Below are 26,357 nucleotides of genomic sequence, written 5' to 3'. Positions count from 1 at the left end.
AACACTGCAAATCCATGTGAACAGAACCTCACATCCATGTGTAAAAGAAAATAGCAACCCTCTTATTCATAAGGGCCAAAGATTAAGATACAGGAATAATGAAAATCAACCCATTTGGGTTCTACTGGGTCTCCCTTTTAAGGAATCCAACTGAATGAACTGGCAAATCTCCATACATGCAGCATAAGTGTTTGCTGTTATTATTACTTTGTATTTATTTAATGTTACTTAGTAGCACCCAGGTGCCCCAGTCAAGATCCAAACCAGGATGCTGTTGTGCCAGGTACTGTGCATGGAGGTAGACAAGGTCTGTGCCCCAAAGAACTCACTGGGATTTTCTCTTGCTGACAAGTAAAATGGCTGGGATAAATCTTTCACAAGGCCCTCTTACCTGTTGTATGGATATTGATCTCAAAGCCTAAAGAGTTAAACAGTGTTAATAAACTCTTTTACTGTCCAATATGACCCAGTGATTGATAGGTTTGGGGATACCTTTCTACAGACACCCTGGTTCTTCTCAGTTATTTGGCTAACGCCCCAAAGCATTCATTCAAAGTAAAGTTTATTGATAAAACGCAAGAAAGAACAAACATTCATATAGCAGCTATGGTTGGGTGATTATGCAAAACAAACTTAGTCCGACCTTATCAAAGTTTCTCTCCTTTTGGAGTTAAAATATCAGAATTTCTTATTTTCAGAACAACCTTTCTTTGATGAAAAGGAAAAGGTTAATTTCACTCTCAGTCCCGATGTGAAGGGCATTCACTTATTCTGTTCTTAACAAACAGACAGACACAAGGTGGAGTAGAACTAGGATAGAAAAGATGGATGAAATATGGCTTTTGCTGATGTTTTTGACCGCTGGTGAGTTATGAGTGGATGCTTTGGCTGGCAAGTCACTCACAACATTTGCTGCTTGGACCCTGGTTAGCTGCAATCTGGTCAGGACCGTCATCTGGTTGGATTCTTTTTCCATAGACAAGGCAGGTTTGGATTAATACAGTATAGTTGACTTCGGGATTCGATAGAAAGCCAAGAGAGTGAGCTAGGATAGGAGGAAAGAAACAGTGGGGCAGAAAGAAAATAACACAGCAAGAGAAGAGAATAAAATACAGGATTGTCATAAATATAAAGGGAAGGATAAACCCCTTTGAAATCCCTCCTGGCCAGGGGAAAGCTCCTCTCACCTGTAAAGGGTTAAGAAGCTAAAGGTAACCTCGCTGGCACCTGACCAAAATGACCAATGAGGAGACAAGATACTTTCAAAAGCTGGGAGGAGGGAGAGAAACAAAGGGTCTGTGTCTGTCTGTCTGTATGCTGCGTTTGCCAGGGACAGAACAGGAATGGAGTCTTAGAACTTTTAGTAAGTAATCTAGCTAGGTATGTGTTAGATTATGATTTCTTTAAATGGCTGAGAAAAGAATTGTGCTGAATAGAATAACTATTTCTGTCTATGTATCTTTTTTGTAACTTAAGGTTTTGCCTAGAGGGGTTCTCTATGTGTTTGAATCTAATTACCCTGTAAGATATCTACCATCCTGATTTTACAGGGGGGATTTCTTTATTTCTATTTACTTCTATTTTTTATTAAAAGTCTTCTTGTAAAAAACTGAATGCTTTTTCATTGTTCTCAGATCCAAGGGTTTGGGTCTGTGGTCACCTATGCAAATTGGTGAGGCTTTTTATCCAACATTTCCCAGGAAAGGGGGGGGTGCAAGTGTTGGGAGGAGTGTTCATTGTTCTTAAGATCCAAGGGTCTGGGTCTGTAGTCACCTAGGCAAATTGGTGAGGCTTTTTACCAAACCTTGTCCAGGAAGTGGGGTGCAGGGTTTTGGGAAGTATTTTGGGGGGAAAGACGCGTCCAAACAGCTCTTCCCCAGTAACCAGTATTAGTTTGGTGGTGGTAGCGGCCAGTCCAAGGACAACGGGGGGAATATTTTGTACCTTGGGGAAGTTTTGACCTAAGCTGGTAAAGATAAGCTTAGGAGGTTTTTTTCATGCAGGTCCCCACATCTGTACCCTAGAGTTCAGAGTGGGGGAGGAACCTTGACAAGGATCTTATAGACTCATAGAATCGTAGGACTGGAAGGGACCTCATGAGGTCATCTAGTTCAGTCCCCTGCACTCATGGCAGGACTAAGTATTATCTAGAAGACCATTCCTGATAGGTGTTTATCTAACCTGCTCTTAAAAATCTCCAGTGATGGAGATTCCACAACCTCCCTAGGCAATTTATTCCAGTGCTTAACCCCCTGACAGTTAGGAAGTTTTTTCTAATGTTCAACCTAAACCTCCCTTGATGCGATTTAAGCCTATTGCTTCTTGTCCTATCCTCAGAGGTTAAGGAGAACAATTTTTCTCTCTCCTCCTTGTAGCAACCTTTTATGTACTTGAAAACTGTTATCATGTCCCCTCTCAGTCTTCTCCTCTTCAGACTAAACAAACCCAATTTTTTCAGTCTTCCCTCATAGGTCATGTTTTCTAGACCTTTAATCATTTTTGTTGCTCTTCTCTGTACTTTCTCCAATTTGTCCACATCTTTCCTGAAATGTGGCACCCAGAACTAGAACAATACTCCAGTTGAGGCCGTATCAACCTGAAGTGGAGCGGAAGAATTACGTCTCGTTTCTTGCTTACAACTCCTGCTAATACATCCCAGAAGGATGTTTACTTTATTTGCAACAGTGTTACATGGTTGACTCATATTCAGCTTGTGATTCACTGTGAGCCCCAGATCCCTTTCTGCAGTTCTCCTTGCTAGGCAGTCATTTCTCATTTTGTATGTGTGCAACTAATTGTTCCTTCCTAAATTTCATTTGTCCTTATTGAATTTCATCCTGTTTACTTCAGACCATTTCCCCAGTTTGTCCAGATCATTTTGAATTTTAATCCTATCCTCCAAAGCACTTGCAACCCCTCCCAGCTTGTTATCATCCACAAACTTTATAAGTGTACTCTCTATGCCATTATCTAAATCATTGATGAAGATTTTGAACAGAACCAGACCCAAAATTGATCCCTGTGGGATCCCACTTGATAGGCCCTTCCAGCTCCGATAACTACTCTCTGGGTATGGTTTTCCAATCAGTTATGCACCCACCCATAGGTGATGTGTAGCGGGGACATATGGGGTCAAGTGCCCCCCGATTTCGGTGGGTGCCATGCTGCCCTCGCAGGGCTTGCTCTGTTCGTCCCACCGCCGGGGGAGGGTGGCTTTGTCCTTGTCCTGCTGCACCTCTCCCCTGGCACTTCCAGCTCACTTGGCCACTCCCCCAGCAGCCAGGCCCATCCAGGGAGCTGAGAGGGTGAGATGGAGCTGCTTCTCACACCAGCAGACTCCGCTCAGGGTCACTGATAATTAGACAGGGGAACAAGGGCTGAGTGAGCCGGAAATGTACTGGGGATGGGGGCTCTGGCTCGCTTGGCTTCCTGTCCAGAAGCCAGGGCTGGGTTGGGACCTCCCCAGCTGGGCTCTCGCAGACAAGCACCATGCTGCACAGAAGCAGAGACCCACAGCTGGCCAAAGAAGCAGCTCCACCCTGCCCGGGCCTGGCTGCCAGGGAGAAGGGCCAAGTGAGCAGGAAGTGCTGGCGGTGGGAAGGCAGGGGAGGGAGGTGTAGCAGGAGATGGACAGAGCCTTCCCACCCATAGGTAATTCTGGTGGAGTGGGGAGAGTGCGGCGACCCTAGGTCAGGTGCAGGACAGGGGGTTACTGGGGAAGGCGCCAGGAGCCTGGTCCCTCTGCTCAGCTGTATGTAGGGGCATTGCCCACTCTCTTCCCCCTGCTGAGGTGTCTGTGAGGGCACAGGAGCTCCAAGGAGCCACTGATGCTTTGAGTTGGGCCAGGGCCCATTAACCCAGCCCAGAGGCATGTGCTCCCCATGCCTGTGGCCCCAGTCTCCCAAGGACTAGCATGATTGGCTGCCCTGGCCCAGGGAGGTGGGGCTAAAAGGTTCCTCCCAGAGGTGACACGTGGGTTGGTCACATGGCTGCCCCTTTACATTGTGTCCTCCCCAGTATCATCAGGCATGTGTCATCTGTACATCCACCCTGTAGTAGCTCCATGTAGGCTGTATTTGCCTAGTTTGTTTTTGAGGTCATGTGAGACAGTATCAAAAGCCTTACTAAGGTCAAGATATACCGTGTCTACTGCTTCTGCCCCATCCACAAGGCTTGTTACCCTGTCAAAGAAAGCTATCAGGTTAGTCTGACATGATTTGTTCTTGACAAATCCATGCTGACTGTTACTTATCACCTTATTATCCTATGTACCTTTGCATACCAGCTCAGGTAACCCCACCGTCCATGAGGGCTGATGGCATGATGATGTGATGGGGTGGGTGAAAGAATATCTTTTATTGGACCAATTTCTGTTGGTTGAGAGAGACAAGCTTTGATCTTACATAGAGCTCTTCTTCAGGTCTGGGAAATGTACTCAGGCTGTCACAGCTAAATACTAGGTGGAACAGATTGTTTAGCTTAAGTAGTTAACACATATTTAAGGGATGGTTCAAGGTGAAGTGTCCTGTTAACACCCCTCCAGTCATAAGGTGGGGGGGGAAGGTGTGTGTGTGGGTGAGTTAATGGGTTATAAATTGTTGTAATAAGCCATAAATCCAGTGTCTCTGTTCAGTCCATGATTTTTAGTGTGCAGCAAAGTTATGCGTTTAAGCTCCCAAACTCGTCTTTTGACGGTGTTTTGCAGGTTTCCTTTGCAGATGAGGACTCAGAGGCCAGGTATAGAGTTTCAGAGTAACAGCCGTGTTAGTCTGTATTCGCAAAAAGAAAAGGAGTACTTGTGGCACCTTAGAGACTAACCAATTTATTTGAGCATGAGCTTTCGTGAGCTACAGCTCACTTCATCGGATGCATACTGTGGAAACTGCAGAAGACATTACCAGCAGGAGAGTGGGGTGGGAGGAGGTATTGTTTCATGGTCTCTCTGTGTATATAATGTCTTCTACACTTTCCACAGTATGCATCCGATGAAGTGAGCTGTAGCTCACGAAAGCTCATGCTCAAATAAATTGGTTAGTCTCTAAGGTGCCACAAGTACTCCTTTTCTTTTTTCAGGTATAGAGTGATCACTTTAGGTACATCTACACTGCAATTAGCCACCCATGGCTGGCCTGTGCCAGCTGACTCAGTGGCTTGTGGGACTTGGGCTAAGGGGCGGTTTAATTGCAGTGTAGATGCTCAGGCTTGGGCTGCAACCAAGGCTCTAGGACCCTCTACATACCCTTTGTGGAAAGTGTTTCCTTTCCCCCTTTGACTGTAGAGATGTTAACAGGCCACTTCACCTTGAATTGTCCCTTGAAATATGTGTTAACTACTTATGCTAAACAATCTGTTCCACCTTGTATGTAGCAGTGACACTCTGAGTACATTTCCCAGACCTGAAACAGAGATCCCTGTAGCTCGAAACCTTGTCTCTCTCACCAACAGAAGTTGATCCAGTAAAAGATATTACCTCACCCACTTTGTATCTCTAATATCCTGGGACCAACATGGCTACAACAACACTGCATATGATCACATGATGACTTTAAGCACTCACAGGTAGAAATAAAGTTCCTCAAACAAGAGCAAGGCCGGCTGGCCTTCCTCTCAGGAAGAAGGTCCTTTAGGTGAGACAAGATGAGTTGCAGTGCTGGCAGGTTGGGGGATGAGCTGGGGATTCTTTTTTTTTCAAAGTCTATTGTTAAGAATGTCAAAAAGGTGTAAAAGTGGGTGGCATATTTTTTTCCTCATTCTTTTGTCCACCAATTAAATCCATTTCCATAAGGCCAAACTGGGCACAGGTAACTTTGTTCCCACATTTTCCTGTAAACCAAGTGTGATCTCACCACTGTCCTTGGCTTGTATCAACAGGCCGTTTTGTTTGGACTAATAACAGTTTCTCTATCCGGTTTGCTTGCACCTTTTTGTCGTAAACAACTTGACCAATTTTCATGGTTATTGTAACATCTTATCAACTTTCACATACTTCTTACAACTGAGCTTAGGATAACTTTGTAGGCTAAATAATTAAAACATAACACAGGTCCACTTACAAAAACTTCTCCAACAACATAAATGCTATTTAGCTGTATTAGGGGAAAATTCATTTTCAACTTCTGTGTATGTCTTACTATGAAATATTTGTATATATGAGCACTTCCTTCACTTCAAAATGGTAAATGTCTTTACAATATCTTTTATTGTTTTATCTGCAGATGAAAAACAGTAGAAAGGGCCTGATCCTGGTTTTTGTTACACCATTGTAATTCCAGAGTAACTCTACTGAAGTCAGTGGAGTTTCTTGGGTGGTGCAACAAGTAGAGACACATTAATGAGATTTTAAGTGGTTTGGGAGATGTAAGTGCATCTTGGTGCTTAGATAAAGCACCTGCTGGAACTCAAACAATATCTGCTCCTGCAATATACTCAACTCTATCCAACAGACATTCCTTGTTCTTCAGAGGCAGCATTTCCCCCCTTAAATGTCCATAGGGACAGTTATTTTTCTTCCATGCTGCTGAATTGCCGAGCCACTTCCTGGCTTCCCGTGTGGTTTCTCTCAAGCTGCATGCGTGGTCAGTGTTGGATGGCAGTGAGCATGATTGTAATGCGCACTGACAGTAGGAATACAAAAATGAATCTCTCTTGGTGCACAGTTATTTTCCTTAGCTGAAGCTGCGTCGTTGTAATTGTAGTTGCCTTTCCCGGCTCTTCTCACATTATAATTAGCTTTATTTTCTTATCTTCAAAGTAAATAGTGCATGTTGTGCTTTTCACACATAACTCTCAGACAATAGGAGAAAGACAGAAACGCTCCCATCAGAGGGAATGTAATCACTGTCCACAATAGTCACTCAATGCAACAGGAATAGGCAAGAGCAGAGTAAAATAATAGACAATAATTTTCAAAGATTCTTGCATGTTAGAGAGCAAAACCCATTAACTCAGAGGGTTTCTGCCTGACGCCTGCCTCCTAGGGCTTTGCTTTGCATGTGTAGAAGGCTCTTTTGCCTCACTCAAAGAGATCAAGTAATAGGTTCCAGCTGGTACAAGGATCCCAAGGCCGGATCCAAAGCCTGCTGAAATCAGTGCGAATCTTTCCATTGACTTCAATGGGCTTTGGCTCATGCCCACAGGGGCAACTGAGCCCAGATGAAGATGGTACAACAGCTAATAGATTCACAGAAATGCACCAGGACTTTTCCCCTTTGTCCATAGATACGCACCAACTGTCCCCACAGCACCAGGTGCTGGCTTTCTCGTTTCCCTGGGGGTGCTCAACCTCTGCACCCACGGAGTCGGCGCCTATGCCTGGAAGCATCTCCATTTTGCCTCTTTCCTGCTTGATCTCTGAACTATGACTTATACTAATGGGAGTATTCTAACCACGAGACTGATGACCTAATCTTTTGGAAGCAACCAGAGACTTAACAAACCAGCAGTTTATTCCATCACTCCTTCAAGCCTGATCCAAGAACTTTGCAATTATTGTATGTATTTGATTTCTTTGACCATTTTAACTCTCATTTCTTTCTTTTCTATTCTCTTATAAATAAACCTTTGGCTCTTAGATACTAAAGGACTGGGAACAGCGTGATTATTGGGTAAGATCTGAGTTATATATTGACCTGGGTATGTGGCTGGTCCTTTGGGATCAGAAGTTGTAAATCCACAGTCCAGAAAATTAGAGCAGGAAAGAGGCAACATGGAGGGGTCTCAAAATTCTTTTGTATCCTTTGCCTTGTGCATGAAAAGTTACTGTCCCAGACAAAGCCCACAGCCCCTGTATGTGGAAAGTTACTGGCCCAAGATGGAGTCCAGGGTCATATGAGCATATCACATGCCCTAACATGTTTTGCTGAATCACTGGAGGTGGCTATTGGCTCCTGGCTGTCTGAGGCATCCTCGGGAAGAGCTATCTGGACACTATGAATTTCTTCAATGGCCCGTTGTGAGAGTGGCGGGTCTCTGATAGGCCACCAACACATAGCTGTCTAGCCCTAATGTAAATTCTATCTGGGGGTGTCACTCAGGAATACAACACAGGTTTAAGATACAAGTGCATAGCCAATATTCATAATTGCAGATACAAACATGGTACATGCATATAAACAGGATAATTGTACTTAGCAAATCATAACTTTTCCATTGATTTTTCCATTCCAAGATTTCTTGCCATTGAATAACAGCAGTAGCAGCAAGGATACAAGCGGTCATCTTTCTTATACTCAGGATCACAATGAGTCAGGGCCATATTTTCTCATGATGGTCCTGGGACACTAGCCCATTGGCAGACTCCTGAGGAGAGAGAGGGACACTGGTGCAAGCCTCACCCTGAAGGCTAGGCAATATTGCCACCATCTCTTTAACTTTGCAAGATTATTTTTGGATCCCATCAACTCTGCCTCTTATCAGACCGGAGGGGTTACTAGGGGGTACAGAGTGATGTGAGATTTACCCCAGAGCTCCCTCTTCTTTCCATCTCCAGAAAAATAATCTAACTAAATGATATAAATTAAAATGAAAGTTTAATGGGGGCTGCAGGGGCTGGCTGTCGCAAGATGGGCCGGGTTCCTTCTCCCAATATTTCTTAAAGTAAGAGAGAAAAGTAAATTACCACATTTCCCAACATAACTCCTATGTAGTAATATTTTGTGTGTACAATGCAGACAGCGTGAGAGCCCTGCTCTGTGTGAGAGCTCTCCCTAAGTCATTCATTCACCTAGATCAAAAGAGGAGAATACATCCCAGGCTAGACCTTCTAACAAATAAGCTTCAGCACCCTGGTCAGCACTCACTCCAATACATTCCTATAGTCTTACACTATGCGACATGCAAACTTGGGTGCTCGCTGATGTGATCATACAGAAATAAGGCAAGAAACTAGCATTTCACTATCAAATAGTATCGTACATATTTCTGGAGGATGGCTGGGCCTAGGTAAGGGTTTGACTGTAACTTGTCACCGCAGTAACTGGGTGTATGTCCTCTGTACAAGAATTGGAGACGTCAGTAGAGGAAAAGGAATTCATGGTCTACAATGTAATACATATATTCCTGGCAATATTTTTCGAACACAGTCAAAACCCTGGCTTTATGCAAAGGGTGATAAGTGATTTAGGAGGTCCATTTACAGGCCTGGGCTACAGCCTGTGTGCTGGGAAGGATTTCTTCCCATTATTCTGATCCTCTGATGACACAGCCAGAGGGTAGAGTGCTTCTACCATGGCCAGTAGCTGGCTCAGATAGAGTAGTTCTGCGGTTCCCTATGTCAGGGGTTCTCAATCTTTTTCTTGCTGATGCCCCCCTCAACATGCTATAAAAATGCCAGGGCCCAGCAGGGGTGGGGTGGGGAACCTCAGGGCTCAGGCTGGGGGGAACCCTTGGGCATAGGCATAGTTTTACTTCTATTGGGGGGAGGCAAGAGCTGGCAGGGCTGGAGCCAGCTCCGCACAGCGGGGTCCAGGGAGGGAGCGTCATCTCCATCACTTGACTCACTCAGGAGGCCACCAAGACTGGGGGGACGCAACCAAAAAATATAACTCAAAGTAGGAACTCAGTTCAAAAAGTTTGAAAACCGCTTAGGGTGCTGGGAGGAGGTAGCTAGGGGCTGTGTCTGGGCAAGGGGGTAGCTCAAGGTACAGGGGCGGGGTAGCTCGGGGCTGTGTGAAGTGAGGAGAGTAGCTCAGGGTGCAGGGAGGGGCTAACTAGGGGCTGTGTACAGGTGAGAGGGGGCTCACAGTGTGACTCCCAGCTTCATGGAGGGGGCGCTGGTGCTCCTGGCTTGGGGGGGGGGGAGGTTTGCCAGCATCAGCCCCGCACTGCTCCCAGGTCCGGGGGGGGGGGGGCGGGGGACGTCGGCATCTGCTTTAGTCCTGTGCTGTGCCTGGCTTTGTGGGGGGGGGATGCCGGCTTCAGCTTCACGCCGCTCCTGGCTGGGGTGGGGGCTACTGGCTTCAGCCCCGTGTCACTCCTGGTTGTGGTGGGAGTGGGGCGCCAGCTTCCAGCCTGCACTGCTCCCGGCTTCAGCGCTGGGGATCAGGGTACCAGGGTTCAGCCACGGACCCCTGGTCGAGAACCGTTGCCCTGTGGTAAACCAGCTGCCAGCTCATGTCCAGGTCTCAGCTGAATGCTGACAAATACATAGCTGGAATCGGTCTGGCTCACCTGTGTCTTAGTGTTGCTAAAATAGACATTAGAGTTATAAAAATATGCTTAGTGTTAAGGCTTTATTGAATCCTTGTAAACTGCTGCATGCATTAATCTTACCTGTAACATTTGGATCCCATATCGTAAGGTAATATTTGAGCATTTGCATTATAAGTCTCTGTAACCGTGTAAATCACCAGAGCGGAGAGAAGCATTAACTAGTGTGAAATACTAGTCGCCAACAGGTGTTATGTCCTGCCCAACAAAGAAGACCCATTCACACCAGGTGAACTATTGTGGAACATCAGAGGAAATAGACTTTGTTTATTGTTCTTAAGTGAATTCTTCCCATCAGCTGAGTTGGCAACTCCAAGCAGAAGTGAGGAAGGAATAAAAAGCACCAACAAGGAGGAAGTGTATCTCTTTGCTGCTTGGACTCTAGAGGGACAGCATTTTTAGGCATAAGCAAGGAATCCCCAGCTGTTTAGCCTGGGTTAGCCCTAAAGGACATATGGAGCCTGCTTATTATGCAAGCTGCTATTACCTTTTGAAACATAAGACTGTAACTCTTTTGTGTGTGTTCACCTGCTTTAACCTTGTAAATAACTCTATTTCCTTTTCCTATATAATACATGTTTAGTTAGTTTATTACAGGACTGGCTACAAGCTTTCTCTTTGGCGTAAGATCTACGGTGCAATTGATCTGGGGAAGTAACCTGTCCTTTGGGACTGGGAGTAACCCGAATGATGTGATTTTTGGTGTCAGGGACCATCTATCATGAAGGCAAGCTTACCAGGGTGGCTAGATAGAGTGGAGTACCCAAGGGACTCCAGGTTCAGGCTGTTGTAGTGTCTGAGGAGTTCATACGTGACACCTGGTTGGAGAAATCTAAGTGTAAAACTCCCAGCCAATTTGGTGTTTGTGCCCTGATTCTTGACAGCCTGCCTTGAGGTTGGTACTCACTCTCTTGAGTCACTGCAGGACAGCTTAACACCCCACATGGGGACTGTAAACAAGTGTCAGAAGTCACAGCTTCTCTGCCCTTTCCAAAGCATGACATGGGAGGGGTCTCAGCTAGCAGCATGGAAAAGGCTTAGAAGCCTGCTGTTTAGTTAGCTGCATTCACACTTCCACCACACTGGTCCTTTCCCACCTACTGGTGCCCACTGAGCCTCAGTGCCAGATGCCCTCTCCTCCCTGGCTCCTTCAGCTGCTGCGCAGGGTTACTCCTCCGCTCTTACACGAAACCTTTCAGGGAGCAGATCCCTGCCCTCATGTGCTCCCTGTTCCTACGACTGGATAAGGCCTGCAGCTGCCAGTGTGGCACGTAACGCTCAGGCACAGAGTGTGACTGTCCTGCCCTTCGTGGTGCAGGTTGATGAGTGCAGAGCCTGCTGCCATAGAGAGCCAGCTGCCTGTCCTAGGGACTGCCTCCTAGCCAAGCCTTACCCAGCCACGGACTTCGGGGACTCTTCCTTTCCCACCCCCAACTCTCTCCCCTGGCAAGGCTCCCTGCAGTGTCCCCCCACCCCCAGCAGGGGAGGAGAGGCAGGAGTTTTCCCCTCCCCCAGGCCAGTTACTAGGGAATGGGGAGTCCTTTCCTTCCCCTGTCCCCCACCCAGTCACTCAGGATAGCCCTGGGGGAGGGAGAAAGGGGCAGAGGGAGGCACCGGTGGGAAGGGTCTGGAGCACTCCCCTACCTTCCCCAGGTGTGGGGGCCCCTCTGAATGCACCCATGGGGCCATCGCAGCCCCTCCCCCCATCCCAGTAGCTCCCAGGGAAGGGGTGGGCAGAGCAGCCTCGCGCTCCCCCGTCCCCAGCTGCGCCCCGCGCTGCACGCTCCGGGCACCGGCAGGGCTCCCCCCACGGCCAGGCTCGCTCTAGCTCTGCGCTCCCGTCCCCGCCACTCCGTGCGGGGCTCGCTCCAGCCCGGCCGCGCCGGGAGCCAGCGGAGATGCCGCCGGGGCCGGGAGGCCAGGCGGTCCCCTGGCTGCTGCCCTCTGCCTCCGGCAGGACGGGTGAGTGGGGCGCCGCCGCGGGGCTCGCTCGGCCGGCCAGCTGCGGGGAAGGAGCCCGCTCCGGAGCGCCCCTGGCTTGCAGGGACACGGAGCCCCAAGCTCCAGCGAGTCTCGGCAAGGGGCGTCAGCCGGCGGGCTGGGCAGGGCTGGCCGCCGGCCTGAGCCTGGCGTGGTCCCCGGAGCCGCTAGCCCCCAGCGCTCCGCAGGCGCTGGCTGGCCCGGGCCGCCCCAGGGGAGAACGTGGCAGCGGTGACGGGGGCTGTAGTGGGGGGTACAGAGCGGGAAGGGGGCCCGGCTGAGACCCAGCGCAGGTCCGGCCCCAGCGCGCCGCCTGGGTGGCCAGTTGGAAATGAAGCTGCCCTAGGGGGCGGGCGTCTGCCTGGCTCCTGGGAGGCCGATCGCAGACTCCAGCCAGGCGATACTCAGCCAGAGGCGCAGGCGCTGCCAGGGTCTCTTTATTGTGCCTCCTGGCCCTGGAGCTCTTTGCAGCACATGCTGTTAAACCACAGAGTGATTTAATTATAAACCAGTCTAAGTGATGAACCAATCAGGGTGCTTGTACTATGTTATTAACTGGTTGTAGTTGATAAAATAATAATACTTGGTGAGTCACTTTGCTCTTAGAATAATCTATTAAATGAAAAAATGAATTCACACTACTGTGGCCCTTTTGGGTAATGCCGATTGCTAATTTGGTTCCTGAACCACAGGTCTGAGGATCATGCTCTATCCCCAAGCTGGAGATGGCATCTAAGAGCTACACTTCCGGCTTTTTAATGCCACATCAAAATTGCACAGTTAAAATTAACATGGGGGATGATTAAATGGGTGGTTCGGTCTTTAAAAAGAAAAAAAGTGTGTGGATGTGTGTTTGTGATGGGGTGGAGGGGGATTTGTGTGGAATAAAATAATTTGCTGAGATAAGGCGCCCAGGATTTCCAGGTTTATGGATCTTGGGTAGTAGATAGAATATCCCAGGTCGGGGTTCCAGGGGTGTGTCTGTGCATCTCAGGCATTGGCACCCTGACAGCAGGATTGTCTGGCTATGTAGACTCCCTCCTCAGGCCCTACGCTACCAGCACTCCCAGCTACCTTCGAGACACCACTGACTTCTTGAGGAAACTTCAATCCATCGGTGATCTTCCTGATAACACCATCTTGGCCACTATGGATGTAGAAGCCCTCTACACCAACATTCCACACAAAGATGGACTACAAGCCGTCAAGAACACGATCCCCGATAATGTCACGGCTAACCTGGTGGCTGAACTTTGTGACTTTGTCCTTAGCCATAACTATTTTACATTTGGGGACAATGTATACCTTCAGATCAGCGGCACTGCTATGGGTACCCGCATGGCCCCACAGAATGCCAACATTTTTATGGCTGACTTAGAACAACGCTTCCTCAGCTCTCGTCCCCTAATGCCCCTACTCTACTTGCGCTATATTGATGACATCATCATCTGGACCCATGGAAAAGAAGCCCTTGAGGAATTCCACCATGATTTCAACAATTTCCATCCCACCATCAACCTCAGCCTGGTCCAGTCCACACAAGAGATCCACTTCCTGGACACTACAGTGCTAATAAACAATGGTCACATAAACACCACCCTATACCGGAAACCTACTGACCGCTATTCCTACCTACATGCCTCCAGCTTTCACCCTGACCACACCACACGATCCATCGTCTACAGCCAAGCTCTGCGATACAACCACATTTGCTCCAACCCCCCAGACAGAGACAAACACCTACAAGATCTGTGTCACGCTTTCTTACAACTACAATACCCACCAGCGGAAGTGAAGAAACAGATTGATAGAGCCAGAAGAGTTCCCAGAAGTCACCTACTACAGGACAGGCCTAACAAAGAAAATAACAGAACGCCACTAGCCGTCACCTTCAGCCCCCAACTAAAACCCCTCCAACGCATTATTAAGGATCTACAACCTATCCTGAAGGATGACCCAACACTCTCACAAATCTTGGGAGACAGGCCAGTCCTTGCCTACAGACAGCCCCCCAACCTGAAGCAAATACTCACCAACAACCATATACCACACAACAGAACCACTAACCCAGGAACCTATTCTTGCAACAAAGCCCGTTGCCAACTGTGCCCACATATTATATATTATTATTCAGGGGACACCATCACAGGGCCTAATAACATCAGCCACACTATCAGAGGCTCGTTCACCTGCACATCCACCAATGTGATATATGCCATCATGTGCCAGCAATGCCCCTCTGCCATGTACATTGGTCAAACTGGACAGTCTCTACGTAAAAGAATAAATGGACACAAATCAGATGTCAAGAATTATAACATTCATAAACCAGTCGGAGAACACTTCAATCTCTCTGGTCACGCAATCACAGACATGAAGGTCGCTATCTTACAACAAAAAAAACTTCAAATCCAGACTCCAGCGAGAAACTGCTGAATTGGAATTCATTTGCAAATTGGATACTATTAGTTTAGGCTTAAATAGAGACTGGGAGTGGCTAAGTCATTATGCTAGGTAGCCTATTTCCCCTTTTTTTTCTACCCCCCCAATGTTCTGGTTAAACTTGGATTTATGCTGGAAATGGCCCACCCTGATTATCATGCACATTGTAGGGAGAGTGGTCGCTTTGGATAAGCTATTACCAGCAGGAGAGTGAGTTTGTGTGTGTGGTTTTTGGAGGGGGGTGGGGGGGGGGGTGAGAAAACCTGGATTTGTGCTGGAAATGGCCCACCTTGATTATCATACACATTTTAAAAGAGAGTGGTCACTTTGGATGGGCTATTACCAGCAGGAGAGTGAGTTTGTGTGTGTGGGGGGGGGGGGGGGGTGAGAAAATCTGGATTTGTGCTGGAAATGGCCCTACTTGATGATCACTTTAGATAAGCTATTACCAGCAGGAGAGTGGGGTGGGAGGAGGTATTGTTTCATGGTCTCTGTGTATATAATGTCTTCTGCAGTTTCCACAGTATGCATCCCATGAAGTGAGCTGTAGCTCACGAAAGCTCATGCTCAAATAAATTGGTTAGTCTCTAAGGTGCCACAAGTACTCCTTTTCTTAATCAGGAAAGTTATTTATTGCCAGGTAATAACCATAGGGGAGCCAAACAAAACAGTTATAATATTAAATCTAACAAATTTGATTATAAAAGTTAGGTTTAGAAAACTAACTGATCACACAAGTCAGGGTCAGAAGGCTATACTTCGAGAGAGAGAGCGAGAGCTGGGTTCTTGGATCGATCGAGGGTCCCAGGTGGTGGTAGCTCAGGGTCTGGAGTGCTGGAGACAGGCAGAGCCCCCAGCATGATCAGTCAGGAGAAGATGAAGTCCCAATGGACCTGATGCACATTTTGGGTCCAGGCATCAGAACACTTACTTGGAGCATGGATAGGGGTTTTTGTAGAGAAACAACAATGGTTCAAGGGAGAACACTACATTTGTTTGTGTGTTAAGAAGGGAGTATACCAAAGTTGTTTTGTTCAGACTAGACTATGGGATCATTCCTGGCTTTGTGTGGTGTTTCTTGGAGGGAGCTCACAATGCAATTAGGGAGCTTCACTATTTTGGATACTAATAAAGGATTTATTACTAGAATTGGTCTGATAACTACTGAGCTGGGTGTACGCAGGTGGGTTCATTAACACCTGGAGCAGAGATTCCCCATCATGCAGTGCTTCCCTGCTTTTCTGGTCCCAGAGCTCCGTGTGGTTCTTGCCTTGGAATCTCTGTTCTCCATTCTGTATGCTGATGGAGATGGGACAGGGAGGCATCTTTGATGCCAATGAGGCTAGGGGAGTTTCTTTAATCCTGTCATCCTTATCCCAGTGGTTCAGGTGTGTCTGCCACTGCCTTTTCATTGCTTTTTGTAAGTCTTTTTTCTGATGCAGATTTGGTTCAAGCAGAGGCTGGGGTGTGCCCTGGTTCCCCAAGGACACAGAACTGCTAGGTAACATCCCTCCAACCATCCTTGCCACCTTGGATGTCACTTCCCTATACACCAACATCCTTTACAGTGATAGCATAGCTCTCTGCCTCAAATATTTACAAGACAATGCACAACCTGCAGATATCCACCCCAAACTCATCACCAAACTCATTCATTTCATCCTCACCCATAACAATTTTACATTCAACAACAAACAGTTTGACCAAACCATGGCAACAGCCATGGGTTCTAGGATGGCTCCCAACATGCCAACCTCTGCATGGGCCATCTTGAAGGTGGTTTTCTGGACAATTGCACCACAAAACCAATGATGTACATCAATGACAGTTTCATTCTCTGGACAGATGACTTAAACTCCTTCATATATTTCCACCACAACTTCAACCACCACCATCCCTCCATTAAACTCTCTCTGCAACACTCTAACACTAGCATCAACTTCCAGGTCACCATGATTAGCTTTAACAATGGAACCCTACAGACACCTATATACAAGAAACTGACATATCACCACATCTGCCTTCAAAGAACCAGTAACTACCCCAAACACACCAAGAAATCTGGTATCTACAACTATGTGGATGAAACCAGGCAATCCCTGCACTCTTGAATGAACTCACACAGGACAATGATAAAAGACAAAAACACTACATCACCTGTGGGAGAATACTCTTTACCAAGCGATCACGCTATATCTGACCTATCAGTCCTCATCCTTGAAGGAAACCTGCACAACACTTTCAAAAGATGAGCCTGGGAGCTTAAATTCATAACTTTACTAGACACTAAAAATCATGGTCTTAATAAAAAACTGGATGTATGGCTTATTACAACAATCTGTAACCCACTAGCCCCCCTTTTTGTCCTATGACTACAGGGTGTTAACGGGTTACTTCATCTTGAATGGTCCCTTAGAATATGTGCTAACTGCTTATACTAAACTATCTGTTCAATCTTGTATTTAGCTGTGACACTCCTTTCCCTGACCTGAAGGGCTCTATGTAGTTCAAAAGCTTGTCTCTCTTACCAACAGAAGGTGGTCCAATAAAAGATATTAACTGAGGAACATTTTTGAAAATGAATATAGGATATAAACTTCAATAGCAATTATTAACCCATCTAAATTTAAAAAGTAGACAATGTGCTTGTTTTTCTTCTCTCTTACACAGTTGTCATACAAGTGTGTTACTCCTATTTTGCACTGGTGAACCTGGAAGCGATGAGCCAGTATGCTGCATTTATGTCTTGCTATAGCATAAATCAGAGTATTCTACTAAAGTCAAAGGAGTTCCAGCAGTGTAAAAGCAAAGCGGGTGACTTCAGTCAAGTATCAATATGGTATGAAATGTATGTGGTTGGGTGTGATGTCCACAGTCCACCTGGAGAACTACTAGGTTAACTAAAACCAAATGTTTTAATATTGGAATTTCCCATGGGATAGAAATTCAGTTTTTTGCTCAGCTCTAAAATGAGCCTCTCAGAGGCACAACTCCCAACCGGAGCAGCTGGTGACACTCTAAATGCTTCAGGTCCCTCTCTCTGCCAGTCAGTTCCAACCAAAAGCAAAATGTCGAGTGGCATTTAGGTCTATCAGTCTCTTGTATTTGGCACATTCCAGTGAATGCCAGCTGTGAAATTAAACAGATTCCGGCCACAGGCGCCAACTTTCCACTGTGCGGGGGCAGGAGAGGGAGGCACTGATCAGCAGGGTCTGCTGGTGGGAGGGAGGCACTGGGGGAGGGAGAGGGGCTGATAAAGGGGCTTCCATTTTTTCCCCCGTGGGTGCTCCAGCCCTGGAGCATCCACGAGTCGGCACCTATGATTCCAGCCGTCATCTCTTATTAGCTGAAGGCTACATTCACATAAGGGAAAGGGAACTCAGATTCCTCTCATGGAGTTTTCCATACATTTTCCCATTGGCGGATGGGTGTTTGCTCTCTGAAACCAGCAGACTGAGTCCCAAGATCCATGTAAATCCACTGGCATCCGTAGAGACATGGGATATTTGTGCAGAGGTCCTGTATCTTTGCACAGGCTATCACTGCCTCTCTGTCCTCTTCAGGAACTCAGAGACTTCCTTACTAGTTGCTTGACCTGGATGCTCTGCAAATGGGGCAAGGGGATCCCAAGCACAGAACAGAAACATGGGTAAGGTAATGCCTACAGGTGCAGTGCTAACTTACCCACAAGATTTCCACAGGATTGATGGGACCAGCACAGAGCCATGGAGGTGGTTTTGTTTCCCCCACTTCTTCCTGCCTCTGATCTGCCTCATCCCCATGCATGAATCCCAAATGCCAAAGCTCCCCCACAGAAGAACATCTACAAGATAAGGGTAAGCAGGAGGGGAATGATGTTTTTCCACTAGTTTGAGATCTTATCCTCTCCCTCCACCTTCCCAGTACTCATGGGAGCTGAAGGTACAATATGGCCTTGGCTGAGAAAAATTCAGCTGGACCATCTCAATGCTCCCCCCCCACGTAGCCGAGGGACATATTGGAAGAAAATAGCATGATGATTATCAAATATAACTCTGACTGTTTGAGGTAGTGTCATTCATATTCTAGGAAATGTATGATAATGCAGCCAGGTGGCTAACTCCAGGGGTAATAAGAGAAATTTAGAGTCCAGAAGCCTGAAAAGTGAAACTTTTTCCTGACTCCACTTAGCTAGAAAGTCTCACTATAAGTCATTACAGCAACTCAGCCATGCCAGCTGGAAAATAATGTAAAAATATATACAAAGCAATTTGAAATAATAATACATTATCAACTATTACACTGAGACCTGCTGCAGAGATAGATGCTGACGGAATGAATGGGCCCATTGAAAAGACACACTGGGGCTAGATTCACCAGGGGGACTTAGGCACCTAAATCCAACACTGAGGCACCACTTGTATGCCCAAAACCCATGCTCAGCTGCCACCTAATCCCAGAGGCACCTAAATTCCCTAGGCACTCGGGTTTCTGCCAATGGGCAGCCACAAAGCCACTCAAGTCCTGATGATGCTGAGCTGCCAAAGCCCTGGGGTGGATCCAAACACTAGATATTCCTTCACCTATCTTACCTGCAGTGCCCAATCCCATAGGCGTGCTCTGTGCATACCAGTGAAGTGATGGTGGTGCTTCCTACCCCTTTATACTCAAAAACCCGGTGGCTAACACGCACACCCGGGCTAAGGGAGTCTCAGGGTTGAATCCCCACTCGGCCCGATTTGGAGCAGGGACTTGAACACAGGTCTTGCAGTTCCCAAGTGAGCACCCAGACCACTGGGCTATATTCTCATGCTCTCTGCGGCCCACTGAATATTTAATTTATTCAAAGTGGAACTGCTTGAATAGGGGTGTTTGAGTGAGCCTCACCCTAGAACACCCTATCGGCCAGTGGTTAGGGAACTCACTTGGGAGGTGATTTAAACTAGGTCAGCCCTAACGCCAGCAGTGAATCCCAAGTGAAGAGAGGTGCCTCCCTCCTTTTGAAGAGCAGGGATTAGGCCCCACCCCCTCCTTGGGGTTTCCCATTGGCTACCATAGGGAGCTCCTGCTTAGTGTGCTGGCTTATCATAGAATATCAGGGTTGGAAGGGACCTCAGAAGGTCATCTAGTCCAACCCCCTCTCAAAGCAGGACCGATCCCCAATTAAATCATCCCAGCCAGGGCTTTGTCAAGCTTGACCTTAAAAACTTCTAAGGAAGGAGATTCCACCACCTCCCTAGGTAACGCATTCCAGTGTTTCACCACCCTCCTAGTGAAAAAGTTTTTCCTAATATCCAACCTAAACCTCCCCCACTGCAACTTGAGACCATTACTCCTTGTCCTGTCCTCTTCTACCACTGAGAATAGTCTAGAACCATCCTCTCTGGAACTACCTCTCAGGTAGTTGAAAGCAGCTATCAAATCCCCCCTCATTCTTCTCTTCTGCAGACTAAACAATCCCAGTTCCCTCAGCCTCTCCTCATAACTCATGTGTTCCAGACCCCTAATCATTTTTGTTGCCCTTCTCTCCAATTTTTCCACATCCTTCTTGTAGTGTGAGGCCCAAAACTGGACACAGTACTCCAGATGAGGCCTCACCAATGTCAAATAGAGGGAAATGATCACGTCCCTCGATCTGCTGGCTATGCCCCTACTTATACATCCCAAAATGCCATTGGCCTTCTTGGCAACAAGGGCACACTGTTTACTCATATCCAGCTTCTCATCCACTGTCACCCCTAGGTCCTTTTCCGCAGAACTGCTGCCTAGCCATTCGGTCCCTAGTCTGTAGCTGTGCATTGGGTTCTTCCGTCCTAAGTGCAGGACTCTGCACTTGTCCTTGTTGAACCTCAGATTTCTTTTGGCCCAATTCTCCAATTTGTCTAGGTCCCTCTGTATCTGTATGCTATCCCTACCTGCCACCGCATTTACCACTCCTCCTAGTTTAGTATCATCCGCAAATTTGCTGAGAGTGCAATCCACACCATCCTCCAGATCATTTATGAAGATATTGAACAAAACCGGCCCCAGGACTGACCCTTGGGGCACTCCACTTGATACCGGCTGCCAACTAGACATGGAGCCATTGATCACTACCCGTTGAGCCTGACAATTTAGCCAGCTTTCTACCCACCTTATAGTGCATTCATCCAGCCCATACTTCTTTAACTTGCTGACAAGAATACTGTGGGAGACCGTGTCAAAAGCTTTGCTAAAGTCAAGAAACAATACATCCACTGCTTTTCCTTCATCCACAGAACCAGTAATCTCGTCATAGAAGGCGATTAGATTAATCAGGCATGACCTTCCCTTGGTGAATCCATGCTGACTGTTCCTGATCACTTTCCTCTCGTGTAAGTGCTTCAGGATTGATTCTTTGAGGACCTGCTCCATGATTTTTCCGGGGACTGAGGTGTGGCTGACTGGCCTGCAGTTCCCAGGATCCTTCTTCTTCCCTTTTTTAAAGATGGGCACTACATTAGCCTTTTTCCAGTCGTCCGGGACTTCCCCCGATCTCCACGAGTTTTCAGAGATAATGGCCAATGGCTCTGCAATCACAGCCGCTAACTCCTTTAGCACTCTCGGATGCAATGCAACCGGCCCCATGGACTTGTGTACATCCAGCTTTTCTAAATAGTCCCTAACCACCTCTTTCTCCACAGAGGGCTGGCCACCTACTCCCCATGCTGTGTTGCCCAGCGCAGCAGTCTGGGAGCTGACCTTGTTCGTGAAGACAGAGGCAAAAGAAAGCATTGAGTACATTAGCTTTTTCCACATCCTCTGTCACTAGGTTGCCTCCCTCATTCAGTAAGGGGCCCACACTTTCCTTGGCTTTCTTCTTGTTGCCAACATACCTGAAGAAACCCTTCTTGTTACTCTTGACATCTCTTGCTAGCTGCAGCTCCAGGTGCTATTTGGCTCTCCTGATTTCATTCCTACATGCCCGAGCAACATTTTTATACTCTTCCCTGGTCATTAGTCTAATCTTCCACTTCTTGTAAGCTTTTTTATGTTTAAGATCCTAGGCAGGTACAGCATTGTCTGGAGCCTCAGGGGTATTTCACAAACCCCTGTGTAATTTGGCCGTGCTTCTTCTAGGAGCATAAAACTAAGTTTTATACCTTGGATTGTCTAACCAAACTACTAACTGTGACAATTCATTAACCTCCCTCTTTAAGCCATTGTTTTTATCGCAGTCTCTTCTCTTTTAAATTTGGGTTCATTGAAGTGTGAATTTCACAGTGAGATGCCTTCTCAGAATTCCAGCATTTTGGTTTTTTTCTTCACTTAGTTCATTCTATTAGAGATGGGTCTGGACTGGAACCTCAGATCTAAGCACTCCCTGACCCATATTTTAAGGGTGCTAGAGATTCAGACCTCTAGAAACTGGATCTGCCCCAAGAGATTTAGAGATGGATTAGAATCAAAAGCATAAGAGGCCTGCTCTTTGGTTCCGTGTCCTTTGCAGTGCAAGGTAGTAGAAATTTTAAAGGAAACAACTGATCTTGAGAAACCTATGCCATTCAAGATGGTAGACATCTCTCAGTCAGCTGTTTTTATGTTTGAAATGCATGAAGTAGATATGCAAAAAAAAAAAAAAAAGCCTGTCTTGCCCTCACCTGATGATAATCATAGGACTGGAGGGGACCTTGAGAGGTCATCTAGTCCAGTTCCCTGCACTCATGGCCGGGCTAAGTATTATCTAAACAATCCCTGACAAGTGTTTGTCTAACCTGCTTTTAAAATCCTCCACTGATGGAGATTCCACAAACTCCCTAAGCAATTTGTTCCAGTGCTTAACTATCCTGATAGTTAGTAAGTTTTCCTAACATCCAACTTAAACCGTCTTTGCTGCAATTTAAGCCCATTGCTTCCTATCCTATCCTCAGAGGTTAAAGAGGACAATTTTTCTCCCTCCTCCTTGTAACAACCTTTTATGTACTTGAAAACTGTTATCAGTTCCCCCTCAGTCTTCTCTTCTTCAAGCTAAACAAACTCATTTCTTCCAATCTTTCCTCACAAATCATTTTTGTTGCTCTCTTTTGGACTTTCCCCAATTTGTCCACATCTTTTCTGAAGTGTGGGCATGTCAGCATAGAGTAGACAGGAATAATTACTTCTCATATCTTGCTTACAACACTCCTGCTAATACATCTGTAGCAAGGCGGATGACTCATTGGCGTGGCGCCTCCCGCTGGTCGTCCTGGTAATTAGCTCTCCAGCCTCCGGAGCACCCTCTACAGGCCAGTGTCCCACTTGCCTCAGGCCCCCATGTCCCTCCCTAGACCCCAGTACCCCTTTATCTTGGGTCTCCCCACCCAGGGGAACCCCCAACCCTCTATCCCCACCTTGCCTCAGTCTATGGCTACTGTCAGTCACCCTCTAGCCCCCACTCACTAGGGCAGACTGCAGCATACAAGCCATTCATCATTGGCAAAGGGGGGTTTAGACCTGCTGCCTTTGCCTACCCTGGGCAGCACCTCTGAAACCCCAGTACCTGGTTTGGCCTTTGACAAGACCTGCAGCCTGGGGAGTTGCCAGGCAGGAGCTCCCCTGCTCCTCTCACCTTTCCCCAGCCCTGCTCGGTTGCCTGCACCCTCAGCTCCCAAGCACCTAAGTCCTTCTCTCTCTGAAGCTGGAGGGAGAGTCTCTAGCTCCTGGCTCACAGCCCTTTCATCAGGGCCAGCTGTGGCCTGATTGGGGCATGGCCCAGCTGTGGCTGTTTCCCCAATCAGCCTAGGCTTGCTGCTTTCCCCAGCAGCAGCCCTCTCGCAGCCTCAACCCTCTCCCAGGGCTGATTTAACCCCTTCAGGGCCGGAGCGGGGTGACTACCTCACTACAACATCCCAGAATGATGTTTGCTTTTTTTGCAACAGTGTTACATTGTTGACTCATATTTAGCTTGTGATCCACTATGACCCCGCCCCCCCATCCCTTTCCACGGTACTACTTCCTGGGCAGTCATTTCCCATTTTGTATCTGTGCAACTGATTGTTCTTTCCTAAGTGTAGAACTTTGCATTTGTCCTTATTGAATTTCATCCTGTTTACTTCAGACCATTTCTCCGGTTTGTCCAGATCATTTTGAATTTTAATCCTATCCTCCAAAGCACTTGCAACCCCTCCCAGCTTGGTATCATCCACAAACTTTATAAGTGCACTCTCTATGCCATTATCTAAATCACTGATGAAGACATTGAACAGAACCGGACCCAGGACCGATCCCTGTGGGACAGAGACACACTCAATATGCCCTTCCAGCTTGACTGCGGACCACTGATAGCTCCTCTACTCTTTGAAAACAGTTTTCCAACCATTTATGTGCCCGCCCACCTTAGAATAGCTCTACCTAGGTGGCATTTCCCTAGTTTGTTTATGACAGGATCATGAGAGACAGTATCAAAAGCCTTACTAAAGTCGAGATAAACCACATCTCTCTCTTCTCCCCTATCCACAAGGCTTGTTACCCTGTCAAAGAAAGCTATTAGGTTGGTTTGACATGATTTGTTCTTGACAAATCCATGCTGACTGTTTCTTATCACCTTATTATCTGCTAAGTGTTTGCAAATTGATTGCTTAATTATTTGCTCCATTATCTTTTCAGGTACTGAAGTTAATCAGACTGGCCTGTAATTCCCTGGGCTGTCCTTATTCCCCTTTTTATAGATGGGCACTATATTTGCCCTTTTCCAGTCCTCTGGAATTTCTCCCATCTTCCATGACTTTTTGAAGAGTACTTGAAAATCCAGTCCTTTCAATTTCTTTTGTCAGCCAAGTTATTGATAACATAGATAAGAAGTTTTATTTTAAAATTACCAGTCTTATATTGAGGAGTCCTTGGTGAATGTCTGTTCTCTGAGGTTTTTTGCTGTGTTTCTGATTAGGAAAATTGCTCGGCCTCTGGCACAGAAAGTTTTTGATAAGAAATGCGTGTAAGAGAACTACTGACCCCAAATAGGTGTGATAACGTGCATTGTCTGATCATCCCTGAAGTTACCACTCCTTGTAAAATGCAGTAACAACAATCACTCCTCCAAGTCATTGCTAAAAATTTCACTCTGAATCCTGGCACATTCAACATTCAACGGACTTCACATTCAGTTCATATATCAGAAACCCTAATGCCATCATCAATAACAGTTTTCAGAGTAGCAGCCATGTTAGTCTGTATTCGCAAAAAGAACAGGAGTACTTGTGGCACCTTAGAGACTAACCAATTTATTTGAGCATAAGCTTTTGTTATGCATCCGATGAAGTGAGCTGTAGCTCACGAAAGCTCATGCTCAAATAAATTGGTTAGTCTCTAAGGTGCCACAAGTACTCCTTTTCTTTTTATCAGTAACAGTGTGTGTCTCTCTCTCTGTGCCCCAAGATGTAACTCTGCCAGAACTTGTTTGGACAACTATTAGGCTATTGAACAAGTATCCAGTGCCAATTTTGTAATAATCCCAAAAGCTCACATGAAGTGAGCTGTAGCTCACGAAAGCTTGTGCTCAAATAAATTTGTTAGTCTCTAAGGTGCCACAAGTACTCCTTTTCTTTTTGCGGATACAGACTAACACGACTGCTACTCTGAAACACAGAAACTCTTACTCTCATTAGCAAAGCTAAATTACTCAGGGCTATGGGCAAACAGAATAGCATTAGTGTCCCCTGGTATAAAATTCTCTTCTATCTGCCTCTCAGGAATTGTGTACATATACACATTAAGAGAGAGAGAGATGGATGGAGGAAGGATGGGTTTTTATATGTTGCCAAGATTTCTTCCTAACAGTCTTCCCTCTGCACTACAAATCTTGCTGTCAAGGAGGCATCTATTAATTTAAAATTTAAAATTTCAACCTTCCTTATGATGGCAAGGAAGTCTATGGTAAAATATAGTCACGTGTGAAATGCAGAAGCTCTTTTGTGTCTCTGAGATCACATGATAACATCCAGCTTGCTAGGCTGTCCAGTAGGTCACTGGTTCTCAACTGGGGGTCAGCGGGCCCCCTGGCGGGCCACAAGCAGGTTTCAGGAGTACCACCAGGGATGGGATTTCAGCCCCAGGTGGCAGGGCTTGGGCTCAGGCTTCAGTCCTGAGCAGTGGAAGCTTGGGCTTTAGCCCCGGGTGTCGTCTCTGGCTGGGGGGGGGGGGTCCGCAGGTTTGTCTATTTAAGTTGAGGGGGTCCCTGGATGAAAAAAAAGGTGGAGAACCGCTGCCGTAGGTGACTAAGTTATTTGGGGTGGAATCCTGGCCCCATCAAAGACAATGAGAGCTGTGTCATGAACTTCACTAGGGACTGTGTCTGTACAGCACCCAGTACGATGGGGCCACAATCCTGACTGGGGTTTCTGGGCACTACTGTAATAATAATAATAATAATCAGCAACCAGTTGTAATCAGGGCAACATGCAGGTGGGAGGGTTGCACTCTGGATCCTGACCCCTATTAATGGTTTTGCAGGCAGCCCCAGAGATACTCAATGCAGCCCAGCTGTGCAGTGTCAGGAACACCAACCACATCCACTGCATGCACAAAGGGACCTGCCGAGGATGAAGAAAGAAGGACCTTCCTCAAGCAGGAGCAGGAGACCAAACATGGTCGTGCCCTCTGCTCTTCCACCCGCACCATTTTCAGGATGGGGAGGCACACTGCGGTCTGGTTTCCCCCCTGCGTATTCTGCTTCTTCCCCCCGAGGAGCTGTAGCCATTACTGAAAAAGATGTGCTGCTTCCTTGGTACTCTACATTTAAATGGGGGAGGGGAATC

At 46.8% G+C, this 26,357-nt stretch overlaps 1 long non-coding RNA gene across 1 annotated transcript in view; it reads left to right on the top strand.

The window, feature by feature from the left end:
• The first annotated feature begins 12,026 nt into the window (after nucleotides 1-12,026).
• LOC142069056 (uncharacterized) overlaps nucleotides 12,027-26,357 on the top strand; it is a 29,131-nt gene continuing 14,800 nt past the window's right edge. The window contains exon 1 of the long non-coding RNA XR_012664933.1: nucleotides 12,027-12,168. This is a non-coding gene — a long non-coding RNA (uncharacterized LOC142069056). The remainder of the gene's footprint in view (nucleotides 12,169-26,357) is intronic.

This window comes from Caretta caretta, chromosome 1 (assembly GCF_965140235.1).
Source record: "Caretta caretta isolate rCarCar2 chromosome 1, rCarCar1.hap1, whole genome shotgun sequence".
NCBI classification, from domain to species: domain Eukaryota; kingdom Metazoa; phylum Chordata; order Testudines; family Cheloniidae; genus Caretta; species Caretta caretta.
The sequence above is the reverse complement of the archived record's forward strand: the minus strand, read 5'-3'. Positions and strand labels throughout refer to the sequence as shown.